The following is a 25,210-nucleotide window of genomic DNA, read 5'->3' on the forward strand; positions in this document are numbered from 1 at the left end:
CACCCCCGGCCCGGCCCCAGCACACACGTGCTGCGCGCCGCCGCCAGGCCCTCACGGGGGCTTCGCACGCAGCGGCCGACCCTGGCAGTCCCGCCGGGATCCCAAAGCCCGACCGTCCCCAGCCCCCTCCCTCCCTCCTTCTCCCTGAGGGCTTTTCCTGCTCCCCTCTCTCTGCAAACCCTTCCAAACGTGTGTGCAGGCCCAGTGCAAACCCCACGGCCCCGCCAAGCCCTTCCTGCTCCCCATCCGACCCGCCAGCCATCGTTAACTCCTACCTTTGTGCCCCCCCCTTACCTCATCTTCTTACAGCGGGCTCCCCATCAAAGGCTAATTTATCAGGTTCCAGTCTCCCCAACAGGACGCAGAGCGCCCCCTAAAGGCAGAGCCGGGGTCTGAGTCGTCTCTAAATGCTCGGGGTTCACACACAGTAGGTGCTCTATGAAGATTTAAGTGTGTGTGTGCCCGCGCACAAATGCTCGCGCGCACACACACACCCACACACACAATCGAAGGGCCCACATTAGAGGAGGAAAAGTATTGGCCTCCAAGAAAACCTCTGTGCAGAGGGACTCTGACCTATTCATGTCCCTCCAACGTCTCTTCCTTTTCTACTTACAACCATCGTGTCTCTCCTTTTGTAATTAAAAAATGATTTGGAATGAAAACCACATCAAGGCCACCCTGGGGAAATCACCTGGTATGGACTCTGTTCTGTGCAGGGGCTCTCCTCCTTGGCTGCTACCACTCATGGCCACCTTGGGTGTGCCAAGATGATCCCGCCCAGTTTACAGAACAGCCAACAGAGGCTCAGTGCAGGGAAGGTCATCCAGGGCAGAGGGCTGGCATTTGAACCATGGGAAACTTGAAACCCATGATACCCCAGACTGCAACTGGGTCCCCCCGCAGACAAGTAGGCTGTCAGTGAGAAAGAGGGGTTGATCCTGGCAGTCCCACTGGGACCCTAAAGTCAGCATAGACATAAGCGCCACCATCCAAAGTCACTCATGTCTATAAGCTAAGTCTCTTAAGCATTCACTGTACGCCAAGAACTGTTCAGGGGACACAAAGGTGACCTATCTCACTGCCCAAACCAGAATCTTAGGAAGCAACATCTCCCACTGGTCCCCTCACCGGTTCCCACTTCCATCTCCCTTCCCCTCCCCATCTCCAGTCCATGAGATCTCCCGTTGCCCAGCTGCAGAAAGGACCAGGCCCTGGCCAGCCTAAAAGATGTCCCTGATATTGCTACACCTTGTATTGGTTCCCTGTCCTGGCTGGCATACAGCGGTCCCCGAGGGGCTTGTTATAGTTCCCTTTCCTGACCACCCCCAGGGGCTGTGATTCAGACAGGCCCAGAGAAGGTATGCTGGGCCTTTCTGTGTGTCTCTTCCCAAATGCCCAGCCAGATGAGCCCCAGGCTGCTCCCACGTCTGCGGGCTGAAGTGCAGTGGCATGGTGCCTGGGAGCTGGATGTGGGGCAGGGAGGGGGAGGAGGGGGCTGCCTCCACACCTCTACACTGGGGTCAGCCCCAGAAAGGATGCTGTGTGCGAGATCTGCTTTCCTACGTGCCCTGGCATTTCCAGCGGCATAAATCAGTCTGACAGTGCCCAGGCTGCTGGGGGGCAGGGCAGCTGGGCTCCTCGATGTTGTTGCTGGGGGGAGGGGCTCCTCACCCTTCTGGAACCGGGGGGTCCCTGGCACACAGAAGGGGTACAAGAGATGTTTGGGGCATGGAACGGAGCACAGATTCCTTCCAAATCACAAAGGCTACCAGTTACCATGTGCCCACCTGTGGTAAGTATTCTGACTACGTGCGCTTGTTGAAAACTGGGACTGGAATGAAGGTATTTGTAACAGCAAAACACGCTGTCCCCGTGTCCACCCCGCAGAGACAGGACACTTACATAAGGCCCTACTGCGTGCTTCCTGTGGCCCAGGCTGGCAAGCGGGCAGGGGGATGACCGAGGAGGGCTACAGAATAGTGTGTGCCAAAGGGTCCCCCCGGAGGAAACCCGAAAGTGGGCGTAAGGCACAGAATTCCCAGTGACAGGAGGAAGGGCTAAAGGATGGGGCCCCAGCCTCTGACTCTGGGGACTCAGGGATAGAGCTGTGGGGACATGCACTTCCAACTTTACATACTTCTGTTTTGTCTTAAAAAAAAAAAAAAAACACATATTTTTAAAAAGATGATTTCTGGCAAGTTTCCAGCGAGTTCAGTGCCAGGGGTGGTTGGGGGGAAGGGGGCAGGGAGCGGTACAGGGTTGGTAAGTCCTTCCAGATAGGTGACTTCAGACTCCGGAGAGCACGGATTCATGCATGCACTCATGCGTTCATTCATTCGACAAAGATCCGACCCTCAGAGCACCCTGCCAGCTACCCCAGGCCTCAGCAATACGAATTCATGCATTCATTCATGCCACAAATATTTATTAAGTGTCTGCTATGAGTCTTGGGGCCTTGGTGGGGAGCCTGGAACCACAGCTTGAGGCCAGGCTGGGGGTGGACAGCCCAGGGCAGGGTAGGCAGGGCAAAGCCAAATGGCACTGCCCGCCATCTGCCTCAGTGTCCCTGCCCCTTGGCCCCTGTACGGCATCACCTTTGGACGCAGGAGCCCACCCCCTAGCCCTGAGCCGGCAGGCACCCAAGATGGGAATTATGGTCTCTACAAGAGACACTGACACGAAGCTGGTTACTGCCTTTTCAGCAAACGTAATTCCTTTTTATTAGAAAATTAAAGGGTAGGACCAGCTTGCCAAAAGCCAAAAGAGCTGAAATGTGCTTTCCTAAGATATGCAGCGTCTGATAAAACGGATTTGCTTGTCTCTCTCCTTTTCCACCGTCATCTCCCCTTGGCCAGCCTCGCCTCCATTCACGCCCCTTCTCCTGGCACCGAAGCAATGGCCGTGAGCTTGGCGGAGATGTGGGGACCGTGCCTTTGTTTCCCCAGCACAGGACTGGGACCAGGTGCTCCACGCTGAGCCCCACTCCCCGGGTTTAAGCCTTTTTAGAATCACCTTGGGGATTCTCGAGCTTTCCTGAGATGCAAAGGACGCCCGTGGCCTCTGCTAAGCCGAGGGTGTCAGGAGGGAAAGGCAGGAACAATAAAGGACCGGGCTCCCGAGAAAGCAGCTCATCCATCTGGAGACCCCAGAGCAGGCGGCTCCAGACGGAGCAGCGGAGGGAGGAGGGCAGGGCAGGGCGCCGAGGAGAGGACCAGTCCCTCGCTGCCACACAAAAAGCAACTATTCAAAACCACCCAGGGAGTTCTCTCTTATTGAAAAGTCCTTGATTCTTCCCTTTCTGCTGAAGAACTCGGGAACAAGGGCCCCATCTTATTAATGGGGTGATGGAGGGGTCTGGGAGGGAGGGTCCTCTTGCACAGGAAGGTGGCCGAGCCGCCCCACGAGTCATTAGAGCTGGTAACTAAGGTAACTCCAGAAGCGGATTTTCTTCCCACTAATCTCTCTTTTTCTTCTTCCCTTTCTCCTTCTTTTTTTCTCTGCTTCCTGGCTTGGAGGGGACCTCAGAGGGTGGTGGGGAAGATGGGAGTGACACGTGTGAGTGCATCTGAGTGTGCGTGTGTGTGACAGCGCGTGTGTGTGCGCTGAATACTAAAATGACCACCTAGCGGGGTAGGGAGAGGTCTGGTCGCAGGTATGTCTGCCCCTGCCCTATCCTGGAGCACGCACCCCCCACCCCCAGCCTAGTCTCCCTGTCTCCCCATTCAAGGGCAAATCCACTCCCCACACTCCCTCCTTGAGTAACAAAAGGCGGAGATGGAGTTCCCTTTCACCGGCTCTGATTGAAGCCTCCACTTTGGCATGCCTAGTAGAGGCCGCTTTGTTCTGGGGGAAAACCAAGAGAGGGTGTGCCCTGAGGCCTGCCAAGGTGGGCCAAGGGGTGGGGGTCAGAAATAAATACAAAACATACCATTGTCCCACAGGCCTGTGCTGCCTGGACCTCTCTTCCCCGGGAGCTGGGGTCTGTGGAGGCCGGTTCGAATCCCAGCCCCACCACCGATGGACCATGTGGCCTGGTGCAAGTTCTTCCACTCTCTGGCGGGGCCTTCCTGACAGGTCCCTCCCCCAGCTGGCCATGTTCAGGGCTGAGAGGGGACATCCCATTTTTCCAACAGGGTGGACGCGGAGCATCTGGGGGGACAGTGACCCCAATTCTCCAGGGGCAGCCATGTGAGGGCTCTGAGCCTCGGGAAGGTGTTTCAGAGGAAGAGAGCACAGCACTGGCCCCTGGGACCCAGGGTTCCTCTGGATGGAGGGGGAGCTGGAAGCCCCGGGCCACAGGACTGCAAAGGCGCGCATCTGTGTGTCCGCACACGCACCCGCTCCTAAACGCAGACGTCCTGAAGGGTCTCCCAAGGCTCTAGGCGGACACCAAAGCAGAATGGGGTCTGACCCACGCGGGTGAGCGATCCCCACATCCTCTGGGATGCCAGCGGCAGTGGAGGGTTGGCATCGGGAGGCTTCCTGCTTCCCCCCAGTGGAGAGAGGGAATTATCTGCACCCCGTGTAAGGTGAGTCCTGTCAGCTCTGCCGGCTCTGTGCGCGTGGGGGAGGGGCTGCCCTCTCTCTGGACCCAGGGTGACAAGGTCGGCTCAGCAGCCCGACTGACGGGGCTGGACTGGCGCCTGGGAGCCACCCCAGGTGGCCTCTGGGGTGCCCTCGCTGCTGCTCCAGTCCCCTCCAACCCCCCACTGTCGGGAGAACCCAGCCCAGCTCCTGGAGGGAGGTGGCTTAAGGCCTCAAAATCCCCAAGCAGTGGGGCAAGGGAGGCCACTGTGGCGGCGGGAGGTCAGGGGAAGGGGCAGGTATTGAAGATGTCTGGAGCTGAGCCAGAACAGAGCTCCCCAAGCGCCCCAGGCAGAGGTCAAGCAGTAGACATTCCGCAGCTGGGTCAAGCTCAGGCTCCAAGCCCCCCCCCCCCCATCTTGCTGCCAGATTGTCTCTGGTGTCCCCGTCTCTCCCTGTGTCTGTCCTCCTCGCTCTCTAAGCAAACGACCACAAATGCGGTGGCACCTTCTTCCCTTCCCCAGCTCCTGGGACTGACTTGTCCCTTCCATGCATCTTCCTCTGTCCCTGTTCTCCTTGGAGGGCTGCCACAACCCCCCCCGCCGCACCCCCCCCAAGATGGGCTGCGAGCTTTGCTCTCCAGGGGTCAGGCGAGCTGCATTGACATGGCCTTGCAGAGCGCGGCTCTCACCTCAATGGGTTTTCTAGAGAGCTCTTAATGGATGTGTGACGTCCAGTGTGTGCGCGTGGGAGCCGCGTGTGTGGAAGAGGCAGCCACCTCCTGATTGCTCTCCCCACCCTGTCCTTACTCCAAAAGGCCTTAGTCTCTCTTGTCACAGAACCTGTCCACCCAGGGGTGGAGAAGGCCCCGGGCAGGGAGCTCCCCTGACAGCCATTGCTGGGTGCAGGGAAAACACCATCTCGGTCACAACACTGATGACATCGCTGTCCTATTCCCTGAGCTCCTACTGCGTGCAGGGTTGCCAGCCTGGGCCTGCTCAGAGGGACAGCCTGGGCTTGCAGCCCTGAGCACCTGGCAGCTTATTTCAACCCTGAAAACCCCCGTCAAGCTGACCACAAATCCCATTTCCCAGTTGGGAAATCCTGAGACCCTGATGGCAAGCACCAGGGCCTGGAGGCAGGGACGACCACAGTTGCTCCTCTGTGATGGGGCCCAGGGTTGGCCTGAGTCTGGACAAATGTGGGTAGAAGCTGGAAGCCTATACATTTAGCCTGAACACTTTGGAGCTGCCCCTCAGAAGCTCAAGGAGGGGTGGACCCTTGGCCTGTCTGGAGCCCATGGCTCCCCTCCCCTGCTTCCTACTGGCCCCCCCCTCCCCAGTCCTCTGCTTCTACCAGCAGACAGGCCCCAGGCCCTGTGGGGTAGCAGGGACCACCCAGGTAGAGAGAGAGAGAGAGAGAGAGAGGGAGAGGAAGGGGCGGGAGGGAGAAGAGAGAGAGAGAGAGAGAGAGTGTGTGTGTCTGTGTGCACGGTGACCCAGCGCCCAGCCCGGATGCTCCGCCCAGCCTGACCGCAGCTGGGAAAACAGCCTCCTCAGCCCCCACCAGCCACAGCCCAGCCCACCCCACCAGGCCAGCTGCCTCACCCCGCCCTGAACCAGGAACTGGGCCTGCTCTGCCTGAGTCACAGCCCCCCAGGACCCCCCCCCAGACCCATGCCAGATCTGGGAGGTGGCAGCGGCTCCCCCCCCCCAGTTGCCCGCTCCTTCACGATAGCCTGGCTCAGAACCCCTCAACACAGGCTGCCCCCAATCGTACACCTGCCCCAGGCCCACCATCCTCTTCCTCTCAACCTTCTCCCCACCCGCCAGGTGAAAGGTTCAGCTTTTTATCTGCAGTTTGCCATAACTGGCCTGAAGCAATGGCCACCCTTGACCCCCCAGCTCCCTCCACCCCCACGCCCACCACCAGCATTTGGGGCCTGGAGGCTGGTGCTGCCTCCCGCCTTCTGGGGGCAGGGAAGGGGGCTCCCCGCCCTCTCCCACCCCACCAGGCACCCTCCCCCACCTCACACTTCTGAGGCAGGATCACTGAGGCTGAAATTTCAATTAAGGAAGAGAAATAATTACTCCGGGGCTCCAGGCCGGCTCAAGTGGCGACAGGCCTCTATAGCCGCTTCCTTGAAGTTGGGGGGGGAGGTAGCCTGGCACACCTCCCGCCCCCCCCAACCCCAGTCAGCCTGGGCTGGAGCAGAGACCTGGGCCTTCACCCATGTTCAGCCTTGTACCCCCCCACCCCTTTCCTTCTGCCGAAGCCAGGCCAACCTCAGGGCTGCTTCAAGGTGGGGGGGGGCAGATACTGGCTCAAGAGAGGGTGGGGGCTCCCGGCAGAGAGGGCTGGGGAGCAAGCCTCAGATGGCTCCAGAGAAATTGGATTAAATTAAATTTAACCATTCAGTCACTGCCTGTTCCTGCAGTGAGCCTGGAGGCTGCCAGGGCCCCACCAGGATGGGGGTGGGGACCCCAAGAACAGGACTGAGAGGGCTCTGGCCTCCCTTGGGGAGGATTCCAGCACAGGCCTGAAGGAGGGGATGGCTCTGGAAAGGTCCCCAGAAGGCCTGCTCTGCCACTCACAGGAAGAGTAGGCCTGGGCAGGAGCCTCCCCTCTGGACATCAGGCCCATCTTGTGCAAAACAAGGGTCACAGGTAGGGGGGTGTTCCTGATCTTCCTGAGAGACGCTCCCCACACACTCCTCAAGAGGCACACAGCCAGCTTTAGCAACGGCCCCCTCGTCTCCAGAAAACACGACCTCCAGAAATATCCCATCTTCCATCCTTTTCTGAGAATGACAAATTTCCTCTCCAGAAATGCTTGGTTTGAATCCAGAAATTTCCAGCTCCAGAACGTTCCATCTCCAGAAATGTTCCATCTTATCTCCAGAAATCCTCTCTCATCTTCAAATATAATCCATCTCCACAAATGCCAGTGCTCTCTATAAAGGCTCCATCTTAGCTCCAAGAATGTTCCACTTCCAGAAATATCACATCCCATCTCTAGAGATGTTCCACTTCAGCTCCAAAAATACCTCAAATCCAGAAATGCCCTATTTTATTCCCAGAAATACTCCTGCATCTTCTTCAAAAACACTCCCTTTCCAAAGGTACTACAGTTTATCTCTAGAAATAGTCCATTTCCAGAAATGTTTCATCTCTAACAATGTCTGGAATCCAGAACGGCTTCATCTTTACTCCAGAAAATGCCCTCCCCTATCTCCAGAAATGTTCATACTTATCTCCCAAAATGCCATTTCATTTTCAAATCCGTCCCTCCTCCAGAAATGCTTTCCATCTCCTCTCTAGAAATGTCCTCGTCCTGTCCCTGGAAGTGCCACGTCTCATGTTCTAAAAACATTCCATCCCTGGAAATGTCCCGGCTTGTATCTGGAAATGCCCATGGTAGCTCCAGAAAGGTCTCCCTGTCTGGCGCAGATGCTGCAGGGATTCAGAAACCCACTTCCCTTGGGGCGCCTGGGTGGCACAGCGGTTAAGCGTCTGCCTTCGGCTCAGGGCCTGATCCCAGGGTCCTGGGATCGAGCCCCACATCAGGCTTCTCCGCTGGGAGCTTGCTTCTTCCTCTCCCACTCCCCCTGCTTGTGTTCCCTCTCTCTCTGGCTGTCTCTATCTCTTGTGCCCGGAACAAGGATGAGGTCAAGACCTGGGCTGGCAGGTGTCGAGGCCCCGTAAGTGGGGGCGTCGATGGTCAGGGTCTGGGGCAACTGGGAGCCCCTGAGGTCTGACCTGGGGGCAAGGGTGGCAATGGGGGTCTGGGGTGGGGAAAAAACGGACAGAAGGAGTTGGCAGGGGGGCTCGGCACAGCCCCCCCCGACACACCCTGGCCACAAACACAGCCACCAGCCCAAGTGCATTCACGTGCATGTGATGGCCAATACCTGCGAAGTGCACAGACACACGCACCCCCCAGCCCACCTCCCCCGGCTCAGAGCCATGCACACTACACACTCTCCACACGGACAGCCACACTTAACACCTGCAGCTCTGCTCACACAAGTGCACACGTGGGGCCGACACACAGACGAGCCCACTATCACACGTACGCTGTGACATACTATCACCCTTATCCCCGCGCCCTGGGCCTCTCCAGGCCAAGTTCTGGGGACTCCAAAGGCCAGAAGCCCTTTGTCGGTCCCTCTGGCTGGTCTGGGTTGGCAAGATGGAGCAGCCTCAGGGACCACTGTGTGTCAGCCGCCGGTGGGGGGGGGGGGACGCCCCGTGCCAGGACGTGGGCTTAGAAGGGACTGCGAAGGACAGGAAGGTATGCGTCTGGCCTCTGCTCGCAAACCTGTTAAGATGGGACATGCCCTGCCCCTTGGAGAAGCCCGGGCCCCCTCTGGGCCACTGTAAATGACAGAAGTTCCTCTTTGGGTGGGACCAGAACCGTGCGCTGTCACCTCTGTCCACGCGGCGCCACTTTCTGGAATCCCAAAGCCGTGCCCTGCTGAGATTCCACCTGGAAGAACCTCTTCTCTCTGCCCCTTGACAGGCGGGGACGTAAGGGGCCTGGAGATGGCTGGGTGGAGGGTGGCCCAGGACCAGCACACACGTGCACGCACACGCACGCACACAGGCACGCAATACACCTCCATGCCTGGAACCCACACACAGGAAGGGAGGAGGCGGCCCCTGGTCTGCACCAGGTCTGTCCCTGACACGTCTGTGGGTGGAAGTTCTCAGAGCCTCTAGGTGTGTGGGAGGGGAAAGGGGCCACGAATCCATGATCTCTGCTCCCAGCAGCACTGGTAGCTCTGGTCTGCTCCCACAGGACAATAATTACCATTTATTAAGCCTCCCGATTTAGAATCAGCCTCAATTAACTGAAACCTCCCTAAGCCCCCTTTTGGGATCCTTTGGGATCAAGGGCAAACGCTGAACAGACCTTGAGGGTGCCTTTCGATCTGCCCTCAGCACGGGCCCCTTTGTCTGCCACCTCGCCAACTGGCCGGCTCTTGCCTACAAACAGGGCTCCGGTGTCTGTCCCACCACTCTGCTCGCAGTCCCTGGACACCGTTCCTCTCTACCTAGACCTCCTCCTCTAGGAACTGAGACCTTCACTCAGAAATGTGACGGAACAAAAAAAGCTAAACAGTCCAACATGATCTGAACAAACACGTGGTCCCTGGAGGCAAGATGGGAAAGAGCTGGAGGCCTGGCCTTGGCGTGGTGAGGTGAGGCCCCCCCCACTCCCCCCCTCCCCCGGTATCCCAGCTCCCAGGAGCAGCGGGCCTTCCGGAGAGGTCTGCATTGGTATATTCTCTGTCCCTCACAGCCCAAATTACACCAGCTCTCCTGGGACGCTTTTATAGCACGTCGTCGCTTCAGCAAAAGGTTATGTACGAGCACATCGAAATCCTTCCCGCATATTAACTAAAAGAGCATTTTTAAAAATGCACAGGAAAAGGCAGCTCACCTAAGAGCCAATTTTTACAGTGTCTTAGATCAGAACGGGCCCCCGACCCGTCGTCGAGCATCGGGGGCCCCTGTCCGGGTCCCGCCGTCGCTGGGACCCAGGGCAGGTCACCTCACCGCCCTGCCCTCTGCTTCTCTCCGTCCGGTGCTCTGGTCAGGGATGCTGCGAGGGGTGTCTCAATGACTGGGGTGCATGAATCATGTCATGAAACCAGCACAGTCCAACCGGCCTCGTGCTCAGGCTTCACCAAGCACGTAGGTAGCAGGCAAGGAGAGCTCCATTTTTCTCAAGTATTCTGTGCCCTTTTGGACCTCCCTATCTTTCCCCAGGCAGTTCCCCAACCTGGAGCACCTTTTTTTTTTTTTTTCCTCCCCTGCCTGGAGAATTTCTGGAAAACACCTTCAAGACACAGTCTGGAATCAGTTCCTTGGTTCTGACATTTTACAGACGAGGTTCAAAGATGTAATCTGCCCAAGATCAGTGAAAGCCGGGGTGCCGGGATGGGAACCGAGGGCTACGCAGGGGGGCAATTCTGCACGGAACCTGGCAGAAGGTGGCAGCCCATCTCAGCTCTGCCTGCAGCCCCCTGTGGGCGTGTGGGTTTCTAGTTCCAGAGAAGCAAAAAGGAGGACTTTTATGTGAAATCTCAAGTTATATTTAAAACCCTGGGGCACCGGGGTGGCACAGCTGGTTGAGCATCTGACTCTTGGTTTCAGCTCAGGTCGTGATCTCAGGGTCATGGGATCGAGCCCCTGTCGGGCTCCGCGCTCAGCTAAGAGTCTGCTTGAGATTCTCTCTCCCCCTCCTCTCCACCCCACCCGCCTGACGCACACACTCTCTCTCTCAAACAAATAAATAAATCTTTAAAACCCTGTGCTAGGGGCGCCTGGGTGGCACAGCGGTTGGGCGTCTGCCTTCGGCTCAGGGCGTGATCCCGGCATTCTGGGATCGAGCGCCACATCGGGCTCCTCCGCTATGAGCCTGCTTCTTCCTCTCCCGCTCCCCCTGCTTGTGTTCCCTCTCTCGCTGGCTGTCTCTCTCTCTGTCAAATAAATAAATAAATAAAATCTTTAAAAAATAAAACAAATAAAACCCTGTGCTGGTCAAACAGCACCCGTCTGAGGGCATCACCAGCCAACGGTCTCTGGTCTGGGTTCTCAAGCCCTGGTCTCTCTACCTCTCCCTGGAGGAAGGGAGGTCTGCTGATAGAAGGGGGGGGGCCAGCGAAGTGTGGAGCAGGGGAGTTAGGGCAGGGGCAAAGGCTGGGCAGCAGGACTGCAGAAAGTGTGTCTTAATTCTCTAGGAGATAGCTCTCCCCAGAGCTCCGTGACCTCTTTGGGGCCCCGTGTGCTCTTCTGTCACAGGATGGTAACAGAGCCCACCTTCCCCCTAGCATGTGAGAGCTGAAGCCCCCCTCACACGACAAAGGGCTCAGAAGGTACAGCTAGGGTGAATGAGGGAGGGCGGGCGCAGGAATTCTCAAAGGTTACTTACCTCCGCCATCAGGATTTGCCCTACTGGCCAATCCGACGGTTTGGGCTACAAGCAACCCTACGATAACCCGAGCCTTTTACAAATGAGGACATGTCCCCTGAGAAGAGCAACTCTTGCCTGGCATCCCAGAGCGGGTGAGTAAGTGAATGATAGCGTCAGCCCGGGATGACCAACTCCCTTCCGTCGCCGCAGCGTGACCCATGACCCTCCTGCCCCTCCCACAGACAGAAGACCCCCAACACGGGGAGTATCAGAAGGGGTGCAGGAAGGTCTGCCCTGCTGGGACCCCCACCATAAATAAACGGCAAGGAGGGCCATGCTCAAACATGGCCCTGGGTTCGTCCCCAGCCCAGCTTCTTAGAGCCCAGAGGGCCTGGAGCCAGAGTTCATGGATTTTTCCAAGCCACAGATGTCTTCATCTGTGAAATGGGGATGGCAGGACCTCCCCCCCCTCCCCGGGCAGAAAGAGGTTGCAGATTGGAAATAATAAAGTGCTCAAGGCCCAGCACTGGGGAGGCCTTGTTGACACGCCCCGTGGAGTCACGGGGTTCCAGATTAACACTAATATATCACTCTGGACCCCAGGCTGTCCCCATCCCCAGGGCTCCTCCTCCTCCTGTCTTCTCTGGGGCTCTGGGTACCACTCCTCCCTCTCTGTGCCAAGCCTTCTTTTAGGGAATTACAATCTGTTGGGCTGTAATTACGGGTCCCCGAGGAGTTCCACCTCTTTCCCCAGCGAGATGTAATAATCCCTCCCAGGGCTCAGACACCGCAGGGCTGGGCGGAGCGGCCCCCAAACCAAGGCAGGGGTTTGGGAGCAGGGGTCCCCTCTGGAGCAGGTCCAGCTGCAGCCCCGTGCAAGGAGGGAGGATGCTCTTGTCCTGTCAGGCCCCACCACTTAGAATCGGAGGCCTCAGTTCCGAGGGGCGACGGGGAGGCCCAGAGAGGCTCACAGCAGGCCTAAGGTCACAAAGCCTCACTGGGGTGGGGCTGGGGGCCCTTTCCTGAGCCTCCCTGGCTTTTCTCCTCATTGGCTCATTTCCCCCCTCAAGCCTGGGCTCCAGCTGTGTTCCCTGCCTTGGGGATAAAACCCTTCACCGCAGTCAAGACCTCAGACTCCTTTTCAGCCTCCACTCCTGCCCCTGCCTCCCACCTCCGACCTTCTAGAGCTGTCCTGGCTCTTTCGTGCCGCCAGGCCTCCCAGCATCCTGTGTAGCACCCCAGTCCCACCTGTGGTCAAATGCTTCCCCTTCCAAACCCAGGGCCCATGTTCCTCGGCTGGGAGGCCCACCCTGACTCTCCCCGGGCACGGCCTGGATGTGCTTCCACCGGGCTGTCAGCAGCCGTCTGAAGGACGGAAGGAAATGAAACTCGACTTACACACCAGGTGCCCGTCAGAGGCCCACTGCCGCCCCTCCCCGCTGAGCCCCGTCAATGGCAGCAGCTGCGGGAAGCTGGTCCTGTGTGCAGAAGACGGGTCAGGCTGACCTGTTCCCGTCAGGCCCAGGCACCCCTGCACGTGAGAACTCCGCTCCCACACCCTCACCTCTAAGATCACTAACGAGGGCCAGGGTAAGTGTGGGACGGGCCTGAGGCTGGCGCTGTGCACGGTTCTCAGGGTCCTGCAGACTGAGGATCGAGGCCAGGCACAGACGGCAGGTATAGTGCCTCCTGGGTAAGAGCTATTCAGCCAAGAAGCTCCAAACTGGTGGCTGGGCTGGTGCGTGCGTGTGTGTGTGTGTGTGTGTGTGTGTGTGTCTGAATTTGGCCACAGGTGGGTTGCTGGATTAGGCGACAGGAGGCATAAACCAGGAGCTGTGATGTGAACGTCTGAATCCTGGTTCCTAAGGTGCGTGACAGGCACCCTGGGCTGCATCCCTGTATGCTGCCCTGGCAGAGCCGAGCTGCTGCACCCCACGAAGTCCCCATGGGCCCCACCCCCTCATTAGCTTTGCCCACTGGCCCTGTGGGTCTGGGAGGTTGCGGGCCCTGCATTACGCAGCCTGAGTCCAGCTTCGGGATCACTCCTGCAAGGTAACAGGTTTGCATCTTAAGCAGGGCTTTCAATGCGTTGACCCTGGGCTGCGAAGAAAGGAGTCATTTCAGGCCCTGGGAAAGGGTTTTTGGGGAAGGCAGATCTTCTATGGGTCAAGGCGCTCCTGGGAGGTGGGGCCTTAGCAAGTAGGCAGAATGTCTACTTGCTTCAGCTCAAAGGGCTTTTTGTTCCATGAACAACACCTGCCGGCCTCTCTTCCAATTCCGACCTTGGGAACAGGTGGATGCGGACTTTTTGGGTCCCATCTGCCTCTCTAATTCCTCATGACATCAGTTCTGGTCCCAGCACCCTCCCCTTGGTCAAGGTCCCCCAGGAATGTGGAACTTGGTCCAGGAGGACCATCCCCTCCCTCTGTCGAGACACTCTTACCTTTGATAATGCTTTTTTTGACGGGAGGAGGGGGGAGTGTGTGTGTGTGAAATTCTTACGAAATTCTTAGCTCCCTGGAGGTTTCTACTGCAATGACAGTCCCCTCAACCCCAGGATGTCTCCTAGACAGCATGGAAAGAGTACAGCACGTCTCCTTCCCTAGAAGCCAGCAAACCCAAGGCCCCTGCGTGTTAACACACAGGTGCCCTGCACTGACAGAAGCACGGATGAACACTTAATAGCCCCTCTGTGCGTCCCGATGCTGCCAGACATTTGAACAAACTTGACCTGGTTTTCCTTACTCTTCTGACAGTCCTGTCAGGAAAAAGCCATGATCCCCACTGTCCAAAGGGGAAACTGAGGCTCAAAGAAGAGGAAAAAGTCCTTGCTTGTGGCCAGTGCTCTCATGTGCTTTTGGGTGTGGCTGACCTAAGGTGGGGTGTCCTCCTCTCCAAAAAGCCCGGCCTGGGCACAGGGGAGTGTGTGGAACAGGAAGGGACAGGGCAGGGGGCCACCCTTTTGAACAGCTGGGTCCCTACACATTTGCCCAAGCACCTATCACTATGAACCATGACAACACTTGATTCTGGGGTGTAAGCTGAGGGCCACCTGGTTTATTATTATTAGGCTACTTTCTATTCCTGCAGCCTTTGTGAGGCTGACTGGGGGTGAGATAACTGGGTGAGGCAGAGTGCGACAAGGCCCAGCATTTTTTTCCAGAAAGGTCTTGGTGGCATATACCCAGGAATATGGGTACACGGTGGCCAGCCGCAGGCACTAAGAGGCACCTGTGGCTGGTCTGCTATGGAATTGTCAGCCACTTTATGGGGGACAGTGAGAGGGAGGGGAGGCGGCCCTGCCCAAGATGGCGAAGGTGACAAGAGTCAGACCAGAGCCGCCCAGCGAGTCACCTGGCTCCCCACATGAACGGATACCGCAGCCTTACACCCTGTGCAGCTTTGACCTCAGAAAGGGACAATCTCAGGAGTGCCACGGAGGACAACAAGGCCTGTCCTTGACCTCTCAGCTCCCCAGGGGCATGCAGAGGGAGGATCCCTCATCATGGGAGTCAGGGGCAGCTGGGAGCTAGGAAGGGGGTGCAGTCTGAGGCTTGGGGTTGGAGAACTGGGTCCAGCCTGGGGTCCCTAACTCCTGGCTCTGTGACCTCAAGCATGTCACTTCTCTGTAAAACCAGAACCACAAATGCTGATTTTCAGGATCTGTGTAAACAACAGGACCAGTGCCTAGCACACCAGTGGGGATCTAGGGAGCCTGGTGGCTGCCACCCAGCTCCTGGGACCTCACGGAGCACCACCTGGGGGCTGGGGGAGGCAGGGTCATGGTGGCCTTTAAAATTCGAAGGAGAAGCTCAAATCTGCCTTGGGCATACGCCCCTAACACCTGGCCACTCGGCCCCCCCTCCCCAGGTGCGCTCCCCTCTGTGGGCTGTGCCCTGCAGCCAGACCCTGCCCCATTCTCTCCATTCTCTGGTCTCAGTCTCAGCCTTCCCGGCCGGGGGATGTGAGCAGGAATGGCTCAATCAGGATATAATCGTTTTTAATTAACGTGCGGATCATTTCACAGGCTGATCTCCTTGGAGACCAGAGGGAAGACGGTCTTTTAAGATTTTCTTTTGCCTCTCCCCCCTTTCCAGTTGAAGGCCGCCCCCCCTTCACCCACCCAGCCGCAACCTTGAAAGCAGCACAAAAGCCTGCTGCTTGGATCCCTCTTGGGGCCATTAGGAGGAAAGTGTGTGCTCACACACAGACAAACACGCACGTGCCCAGGCTCAGGGGCACGCTCTCCCCCCACCGGAAATGCACAAATGGGATCAGAGACTCACAGACATATGCACACACCCACAGACATGGCACACGCAGGGATACACACAGATTCGCACACACACAGACATGCATGCAGGCACACGTGCCGAGCTGAAAGACACACAGACCCCTTAAGATACAACAGGGTCCAAGGCACACGCACGTGCACACACACACACCCAGGCTGGCAGGCAAACCGACCTCCACACAAACAGGCTCAGACACACAGACACGGGCACACGCAGGCACGCATGGATGTGTACGCATGCACAGGGACGCACCCAAGCACACACACACCACAGAAATGCCCAAATAACTCACACTCATGGAAGGGCTGCACTTAACCTCGACAGCCAGCTGGCGTCCTGGCAGTGGGGAACAGAAGGTCTCTGTCCTGGGATGGGAAGTCCGAGCCACGACCACCTTGCCCCCTAGAAGCACCCAGGGCCCCAGCCCCCTCCCTGGGCTGCCCCACAGAAGCCTCTGAGGTCTTGCCTCCCTGCCAGCCACCTGGTCTGGAACCTTCTGATTCCAGAGCCCTGCAAACAGCTGTTTCACTCAGCCCTCACAGAGCCCACCCCGGACATCCAGCCTTTCCTGGCCACGCAGCGTGGGCCAGCCCTGACACTTGCACTGGGAGAGCCGGTCCCCAGCCTCTCCCCTGGGTGCTCAGCAAGGCTGGGGGGAGGGGGCTAACTCTCTTCTTTCATTTGCATTTTCTTCCCTCCTGACCTCCCCTCCCTCTTTTCTAGTCCCTCTCTATCTCTCCTCCCTCCCCTCCTTTCCTCTCTTTTCCTTTCCTGGGGCGGGGCGGAGGGGGGGGGCGTTCCTGAGGTCAATCTAAGATCAGAAGAAGTTGAAGATGGTCCTTCCCCACTCCCCCACAGTGGATATCTGGGCCAACACCTGCCCCCAGCTCCTGAACAGACCCTGGGCTAGGTCTTCAGAAAAGTAAACTGAGGCACAGGGATAAGGGCACAACTACTGGGATCCTCTGACATCTGCAGTCCCACCCCTCTTACTGCACCTGTTTTGGATCCTCGAATTCTCCTTCTGGAGACTGGGATGGCAAAGAGGAAGGAGGAGTTTTGAGAGGGGCAAAAGCCACAGGCTAGGAACTTCGGTGGCCCCAGAATCCATGGACGGGGCCACTGTGCATGACACAGAAAGTATGTGACAGGTTTAGGAACGTATCTGGCGTTCCAGCTGGTGGCGCCAGGGGCAAGCTGGGTGCTTCTCCTCTCTTGGGGTCTCAGGGCCCCCCCATCTGTGAAATGGACAAGGTCAGCCTAAAAGATCCCTAGGAACTCTTGTCACAAGCAGAAACCAAAATGGCAGATGAGTAGCTGGTTCTCGGCGGCTGCAAGGCTGTGTGACCTTGGGACTCACTTCCCCTCTCTGGGCCCCAGTTTCCTCCTCTGTCAACGGAGGGGGCCAAGACAGGTGATTCACTGCCAAGGCTCTTTTCCGTTCTGACAGAAGGTTCTAGATTGTGAGGAAGGAAGGAGAATAGTGCCCCACTTCTGGAAAAATGAGAAGCCCATTTCTGCCACTGCAGGCACGTCGGAGTCTTCTGCGTCAGCAACGTCATTTGGAGGAAATCATCTTAAACATCACCAAAAAGTGCTCTGTGCGAAATATATCCGCTACCTCCCTCATCAGGAGCATCCAGAACGTTGAACAAAAGGGGAATGTTAAGTAAATGATGGCACCTCCAACCCGATTGGAAAAGCCTGAAGACCTTACCCGGGCTGTTTATGAAGAGTTGGTTACAAAACAGGAAAAGGCTCCTGTTAGCGCCAACGAGAAGACAGCAGGATATACATCTGAATACAGAGAATGGCCACAAAGTCTTTAAAAAACAAACCAACCACGGAGCCCAAAAAAGACTGCGAAGTACATCAAAATATTAACATTGTCATAGCCTGCTGTCAGTAACCTTGTTTCTCTTTCTCTCTGTTTCAGATTTTTCTCTGAACCGCATTTTAAAATGTATATGTCGGAAAGGCTGCTTTTTTTAAAATGACTAAATGCCTCCAATTGAGAAACTTTCCCCTTTCTCATTCATTCATTTGTTCATTCATTCATCACTGATTCATTCACTCCTGTGTTTGTCCAGCCAGAGCGGAGTGCCCATCGTGTGCCAGGCCCCAGGGCTCTGAGATCTGCAGGGAACACTTCTCACCTGCAGAAAACAAATGCGTGTGTGTGCTGGGGATTGGGGGAGGGGGAGACAACCCCACAAATAACTCTACACCCTAGAGCACTTGTCCCATAATAGGGCCACCGAAGGAGCAGAAATCAATCCTGCCGGTTTCAGCCCTGCCTCCCCCTGGCCTCAGCCAGGCCTGCCCCTCAACTGCTAGGGTCTCATGGTCTAGCCTATGGATCAGAAACCCACCCTTAACAGCCAAGCCTCCAGCTGTGGATGGTTAAGGGTCGAGGTGGGGAGGTGGGGAGCCAGGCAAGGCATAGAAACCCACCCCCACCCCCAGCCCAAGGGCCATTCCACTTCAAGTTCCCTAACCCTGGCCCCTAACCCCTTTTCCCTCAGGGCCACAAGGCGGCTACATGGCCGCTGTACCCTCTCTGGGCTCTGATTTCTGCTTCCCCCCCAAGGTCCCTGAACAAGGCACCACCCAGCCAGGTCCTGTCCCGCTGCCTGCCGCTGCCGAGAAGGGAAGCAGAGAGTATGGAATCTGCTAGCTCCTGTCAGCCAGTGTCACGCTGTTAGCACGTCAAAGGGTCCGACAGTGTGTCCCTGCTGTGTGGGGGCTGACAGATTTCTGGGGAGGGTTAACTCTTTGTGTTCTTTGACCAAGCCACAGAACGGCCTGAAAAACTGTCCGCCACTGCCCCCCACGGTGCCTCCCCTCTCCCCCAGGAATCCCCTTTTTAAGTAGGGAGAAGGATCTCCTTCCCTTGCCTGGGTTGCCAGTTTAGGGGGTCCCCGGGCATGGCTCCCTACCCCGGGAAGAGAAAGAGGAGGAGCCCCCTTTAGCTCCCTCCGATGCTCGCCTGGGAATCCAATTAAGGCAGATTTCCATTGACTCTTCTCGGCCCCCACTCCTGTTCCAACTAGCCCTTCACGCGTTCCACACCCCCCCCCGGCCCCCAAAGGAGCAAAAGGATCTAGGCGCTTAGACTGCTGAGAAGCTTCTGACCCTGCGACCCCTACTTTGCGCTGAGCCCCCCCCCCCCAGGACTGCGGTCCCCAGAAAAAAATCTCTGGTCTAGCAGTCCCCTCCCATGGCCCCAGTGGGAAAAGGAGAAGTTCCCACACTCCCCTCCCCCTTTCTCCCCCTCCCCCCCACCCCCGAGGGAGGGGGCGAGGCGTCCGGATCTCCGGGTCACCGGAGCAGCGTCTGCTGTGGATCGCAGGAGACAAACACTCCGTCACACACACACACATCACCCTCGGGATCACCTCTGAAGCCCGCATTGTACAGGAGGGGAGGAGGCCGAGTTGCGGGGAGGAGGCTGAGGTTAAGGGGGGCCTCCGACGTGCCTGAAGTCACCAGCCAATCAGCAAGCCCAAGAGGGGCTAGAATCCACGACCCCCGGCCGAGAACCCCACCTTGCCCCCGCCCCCTCCCCCGCACAGCGCCATCCGACGTCAACGTCTCTAACCCAAACAAGCCCCTCCCCCAAGAAGTCCTCCCTCCCCCTCCCCCTGCTCCGGGTCAGCGGCCCCCAGAGAGACCCAGCTACGACCCCCACCCCCGACGACAAGGCGCGAGATTTCATTGTCAGCCTGGCCACTCAGGCGCGCGTGAGGCGGGGGTGCAGGGCAGGGGGGCCGTGTGGCAGGCTATGGCGCGGAGAGTGGGGAGGGGTCTCCAGGGGAAGTGTTCGAAGCGGCTCCTCCAGCTCTGTCCAGATCCGGAAGCTGCCGGGGGAGGGAGGAAGGCGGGGGTGGGGAGAGCGCGACCTTAAGCGCTCGCAGGCGGCGAGGAGGGGCCGCGGCGGCCGGAGGAAGCGCCCGGAGGCGTCGGGGGCGCCGAGTCCCCGGGGAGGCAGCGCTCTCGGGAAGTTTCCCACCGGTTGCCTGGAGCAGGACAGGGTGCGCAGACGGCCCTCCCCGGCCAGACCGGCTCCAGCGCGCAGATTGCGAACTTAAGCAAAACTCCTTCCGTCTCCGGCGTCCCTCACCTTCCCATCAGCGGCCACCAGCCCCGCCATCTCAGCCCCCAGCCTTCCACCGGTGCCACAGTCGCCGAGACCTCTCGCCAATGTATTGTGGAGGAAAGGGGAGGGGGAAGCCCCAACACAACCAAACTGCGGCCGCACGCACACACGCACACACGCACACACACACACAAAGAAAAAAAAAAAGAAAGAAACAAAAAAAGAAAGAAAGAAATTCCTTCTCCTGAGACCGATTCCCTCAACCGGCGTGGAAAACCCCCAAACAGGCAAATCTGCAACTCCAGCCAAGATCGCGGCGCGGCGGGAGGGGTGCCCGCGGCCGGCGGCCACCACCGCCGGCAGCCCCAGCTTTGGGGCAGGTCCGAGCGCGGCGGCGGCCCGGGGGCTCCGGGAGCCCTCGCGCCCCAGAACGGCCCCCCGAAGACACAAAGCTCTGCCGCCAACAATACCTGCGGGCTCCTCCTGGATCTCCCGGGCGCCGGCGCTGCGCGTCTCGCCGTCTCCCTCTCCCCGCGCCGTCTCTCTCCTCCTCCTCTCGCGCGCGCTCTCCCCCTCGCCTCTTCCAGAACGCGGCGGCCAGATGAGATCCTTGGGAGAAAAAAATGTGAGCGCTCGCACGATTCCTTTCTCTCCGCCCGCCGCTCGCGGCGGCACCGGGCTCGCTCCTTTCTCCCTCGCGCTCCCGCGCGCGCCGCGCCTCTCGCGCCCCGCGTTTCCTTCTCAGCAGCCCCTGCGAGCGCCCTCAGTAGCCATTATTCACGGGCCACCGGGGGACAGGAGGTAATTAGAGACCGCCCCGTGGCCGCATCCACTCGGCAAGCGCGTTGCGGGCGCGGGGTGCGCGCGGGGAGGGGCGCGCGACGAGGGGGCTTGGCTGCGCGCAGCCCGCGCCCCAGACGCGGGGGAGGGGAGGAGGAGGAGGGGGCAGGGAGGGAGGAGGCGAGGGGAGGAGTGGTGAGCTCGGGTAGGGAACCGGAGGAGGGGGCGCCGGGGAGACGCTCCCGCGGCTCTCACCGCGGGGGCTCGGGGTCACCGGCTAGGAGGCTCCGAGGCGCTTTGGGGGTGGGGGTGAGTGTCTGTGTGTGTGTGTGTGTGTGTGTGTGTGTACGCGAGCGCGCGCAACCGCGCGCGCGTGTGTGTCAGAGATAGAAGGGGAGGGAGGGAAACGCTTTAATATTTTTCCAGTGACTTACGAGCCCGTGGGTGAGCTTTTGGCTCCGCGATTAGGTCCGTGTGTGCACCGGTGTGGCTGTATATTTCTGGTCTGTCCTACGTGTGAATGTCACGGGGTTTGGGGGTCTGGCTACGAGCCTGTGAGTGTGTTGCTGGGTCTCGGAGGAACGGAGTGATGGGGTGCCTGCGTGGAGTTGTTTTTGTGCGCGATCGTTTATAGAGGGCTGTGACTGCGTGGGTGGGACTGCGCCCATGTGGGGCTGCGTGTGTCCGAGGGGCTGTGTGTCTGTGTGAGGTTGTGTGTGTAGGGTTGTGTCTGCGTGGGCCCGAGTGTGTCTCAGGGGTGTTGTATATCTTTGTGGGCTTGTTTGTGAGTGGGATTACGGTTGTTGGGGTTGTGGGTCTGCGTGTGTAGGGGGTAGTACGCCTGTGCAGGGCTGTGGGTCGACTAGAGGCTGTGGTGTGTGTCTGCAGGCGGTCTTGTGTGTGGCTGCGTAGGGCTGTGTTCTGCGTGCGGGTCTGAGGCCTGGCGGGCGCGGGGGGCGGGAGGGGGGCTCCGCGTGGTGTCGGGGATGGCACCGCCGCAGAAGAGCCGCTTAAGGCGCGAACAGGCTGCGCTGGGGTCGGGGCGCAGCGCGAAGAGTAGTGGCGGAGGAAGGGCGGGGAGAGAAGGCGGAGACGAGGGGGCCTTCATCCCGCGCCCCCCCTCCCCGTACCAGAAACGCAGCTTGGAGATCCTGGTACTTGCCGGCTCCGTGGTCCTAGAGGCACTGGGTTTGGGGGACCCTGCTGGGCGGGGGAGACGCCTATGGGCTGGGGGCAGCGGGAACTGAGACTCGGGAGATCCGGAGCAGCCCAGAAGTGCGCGGCGAGGGCTGCCTGAAGAGGCGGGTAGCAGTCTGGAGGCGCAGAGGACTGGGCCAAGACAAAGAAGCGCGGGGCCGGGGCCTCAAGGCGGGACCGCACCTCCAGGTTCCCCCCGCGGCGAAGGGGCAGCCCAGCCTGCGCGCTAAAGGCTGTCGCGCGGAGCCCCGCGGCGGTGGCGCATCCCCTCTTCGCCCTGGTCCGGGAGCCGCCACCGGGAGCAGCTCCAGAGCCCTCCGGGCACGGAATTACACGCCCCGGGAGGGGCCGCGGTTGTGGGGGGGGGGTTCAGAGCGTAGCAGGCGGGCGCCGCGCCCCGGGGCTGTGATTGAGAGCTCGACTAGCCCGCCCCTCTCCAGGCGGCTCACCGCCCACGCAGCCATTCATTCATTCATCTCTCTGTCTCTCCATCTACCCACCCTTCTATCTATGCACGTGTCCGACCTATCGTCCGTTCACCCAATTATCGCGCCAGGGATCACACAGACGTGTCAGCCCTGGCTCTCTCCACTTTCTCCTGCTTGCCAGTCTTGTTTGTCTCGCTCTCCTTGCCCCCCCCCCCACCTCTGCTCCCCGCTCAGGGCCCCCTCCGTTCTGCCAAGAGGGGAGGAACGCACCCACGACCTCTATCACACTTAGGTTTTGCTGTTCGGTGATTGCCCGACTTCCTCTATTAACCCCCCACCCTGCCGCTACCAACCTCTCCATACATGCTACACTCCACTCCCGCAGCAATTATGAGCCAACTGGGTGTGGGGAGTGTCCTCCCCACCCTGCCCGGCCCTCCCTGGAGCCTTGTGGCTCCTTAGAGAGGGCCGTGGCAGGCAACACATCTCTACCCACTGCTTGAGTGCTTCCCTCAGCCCAACCTCCTCCAGGCTGGGGTGAGGGAAGGGGGGAATGCAGACTAGAAGGGGTTTCATGATTGCTGTGCCTCAAAGGTCTTCGGGTAAGGGCGTCCAAGGCTGTGCGGTGGCTTGAACAGTCACTCCCAAACCTACCATTGGTACAGAGTCAAATGGGAAACTAAAAACACAGATTCCTAGGCTCCAGCCCAGACCTAACCAACCCAAGTACCCAGAGCCTTTGCACATGCTGTTCCCTCTGCCTAGGAATCAAAGGCTTCCAGCTAGGCTTGGCAATCACTGGCCTGGAACATCTTACAGCCTACCCAGACTCCTGAGTGTGGATGCCCAGGGGCAAAGGGGAGGCCTCCCTCCCAGAAATGGACCCTAATGTGCCCTCTGGGCTGATCGCTAGCTCAGCTGGTAAGGATGCAGCAAAAACAGGGCATCGGTGGGCACCACTCCCAGCCAGCAAGCCTGGGCAGCCCATCTCCTCTGTGGGCTCGAGTCTTCCCATCTCTAGAGTGCAGGCTACTTGATCCCTGTCTTTGGTGATCTGGCCTGGGAATCAGGGTCACTCAGTCCTGAGGCTGAGGAGAGGCCCACTGTGTGCACCATCAGACAAAAAAGCCCAAATCCCTGCTGGGGACCACCAACCCAGTCACAGACTGGCCTGCAACCCCTATCATGGTGCTGCCTGACCCTCAGCCTCAAACTGTCCCTGTCACATCCTGATTCAGCCACCTCGTCCACAGCCGCAAGGTCCAGACTGGCAGGTATGGGTGTGAGGATGGTAGCACGTGCGCCCTTCACGGGGCGGGGGGGGGGGGGGGCGGCAGGGACAGGCTCCCCTCCCATCCCTGGTTTCAGAGTGATCAGAACCATCTGGTGAGAGCCCATACAATCAGGCCCCCGCTGCCTCTCTGACCTCATGCCCCTCCCCCTTACTCACCACTTTGTCTTCTAGATGTTCCCTGAGTTCACCAGACACAGGGCCTTTGCACTTGCTTGTGCCTCCGCCTGGAATGCTCATCCCCACCTTCTAACGTACCATATAATGTATTTATTTAGGTATTTTGTGGTTATTTTTGTCTGTGTGCTCACTGGCACTCCCTCCTGTACCTGGAACGGTGCCTGACACACATTCAGTTAAGTGTTTGTTGAATGAATAAACGAGTCAATGAATGAGTGAATGAGGCTGACCCAGCCCGGGGCTTTCTCCTCTTTGAATCAGCAGCCCCTCTGAAGAAGAATGGGGGAAGCGGCTGGACAACATCAGGACAAGGATCGGTCACATGACTGACACATCGGCGGTCACTCAGGGAGCACCCTGCATGGATTCTGCACATGTCCTAAGGGTTTGGAGGAATGACGTGGTGGGCTGGCTTGTCCCAAAGGAGAGCCGAGCCCTTCCTCTGTTGCAGGGGTCTCTCTGTCATTCTGGGCACAGTGTGGCAGAGGGGTCCAGATTCACATTTGCCAAAGGCGGATGGAAACCCCTTCCATGAGTATTATCACGGACGGTCATCAAGATAAGTCCTTCAAGGGCAGGGTGGGGGGGGGGTCTGCTCATCTCTGAAAGGAGAAACCCAGGCTGTAGAGCCATCAAAGGACTCAGCAAGGGGGGGGGGGTCTGCTCATCTCTGAAAGGAGAAACCCAGGCTGTAGAGCCATCAAAGGACTCAGCAAGAGCACACAGGAGGACATTCTGATCCCCACCTCACAGTTGTGGGAGAAATCCCGCTCACCTGCTACAGAACAGGGCTCAAGAGGCATTTAGCAAATGAGTGAATGAAGAAGACAGAGGGTCAAGATTCAAACGTAGGTCTACATGGCCTCCGGGCCCTTGCTTGTTCCATCGGACCCTCCTGGCAGGATTCCACGGGATCACGCTGGTAGTACCCGGCACACAGCAGGTGCTCCATAAATGCTGAGGGGATGACTGGCAGGGGAGGCTGCCTGCCTGGCGGGCTCCCTGTTCCAGCCAGGGGTTTGACTCCAGGGCTCACCACTGAGTCCTGCCCCAGGCTCTGTGGGGAGAGGGGGTCCCCCATGCTTGGCTGGCTGGCGGGAGGGTTTTATGGGCCAGGGTGGGAGTGCTCACAGGTCTCAAAGGGCCAGATGCTTCCTGGTGAGGTGTGGCTCTGTTCAGGAGAGCCTGGCCTGGACAGGTCACCCTTTTGCTTTCCTGCAAAGCGTGTGTCCAAATACCATCCCAGGGTCAAATAATAAACGGGGGCCAGGGAGGAGACCCCACACAGGGGCCTGGGGAGTCAGTGGGGCAATAGCGATCAGCGGGGCTGCCAGATGTTAGGCTCACTGACAGGCCTCCAGGGACAGGGGTTAGCCGGGGGCCACCCAGGTGGGCACAAGAGGCAGAGAAGAGGCGTCTGGACACTACCAGCCAGGCCAGGCAGGTGCCATGAAGACAAAGGACAAAGAAGTCACGTTCAAGGTTAGCCCTG

The 25,210-nt window shown here is 58.7% G+C and overlaps 1 protein-coding gene across 2 annotated transcripts in view; it reads right to left on the reverse strand.

Moving 5' to 3' along the window:
• Positions 1 to 25,210, reverse strand: part of RAI1 (retinoic acid induced 1) — a 117,622-nt gene that overhangs the window by 57,994 nt on the left and 34,418 nt on the right. For both annotated transcript variants that reach the window (XM_045778195.2, XM_087867688.1), the window contains one exon: positions 20,313 to 20,451. The gene's annotated coding sequence lies outside the window, so the exon portion shown is untranslated. The remainder of the gene's footprint in view (positions 1 to 20,312; positions 20,452 to 25,210) is intronic.

This window comes from Ursus americanus, chromosome 14, assembly GCF_024610735.1.
Source record: "Ursus americanus isolate L20-20 chromosome 14, mUrsAme1.1.p, whole genome shotgun sequence".
NCBI lineage: Eukaryota > Metazoa > Chordata > Mammalia > Carnivora > Ursidae > Ursus > Ursus americanus.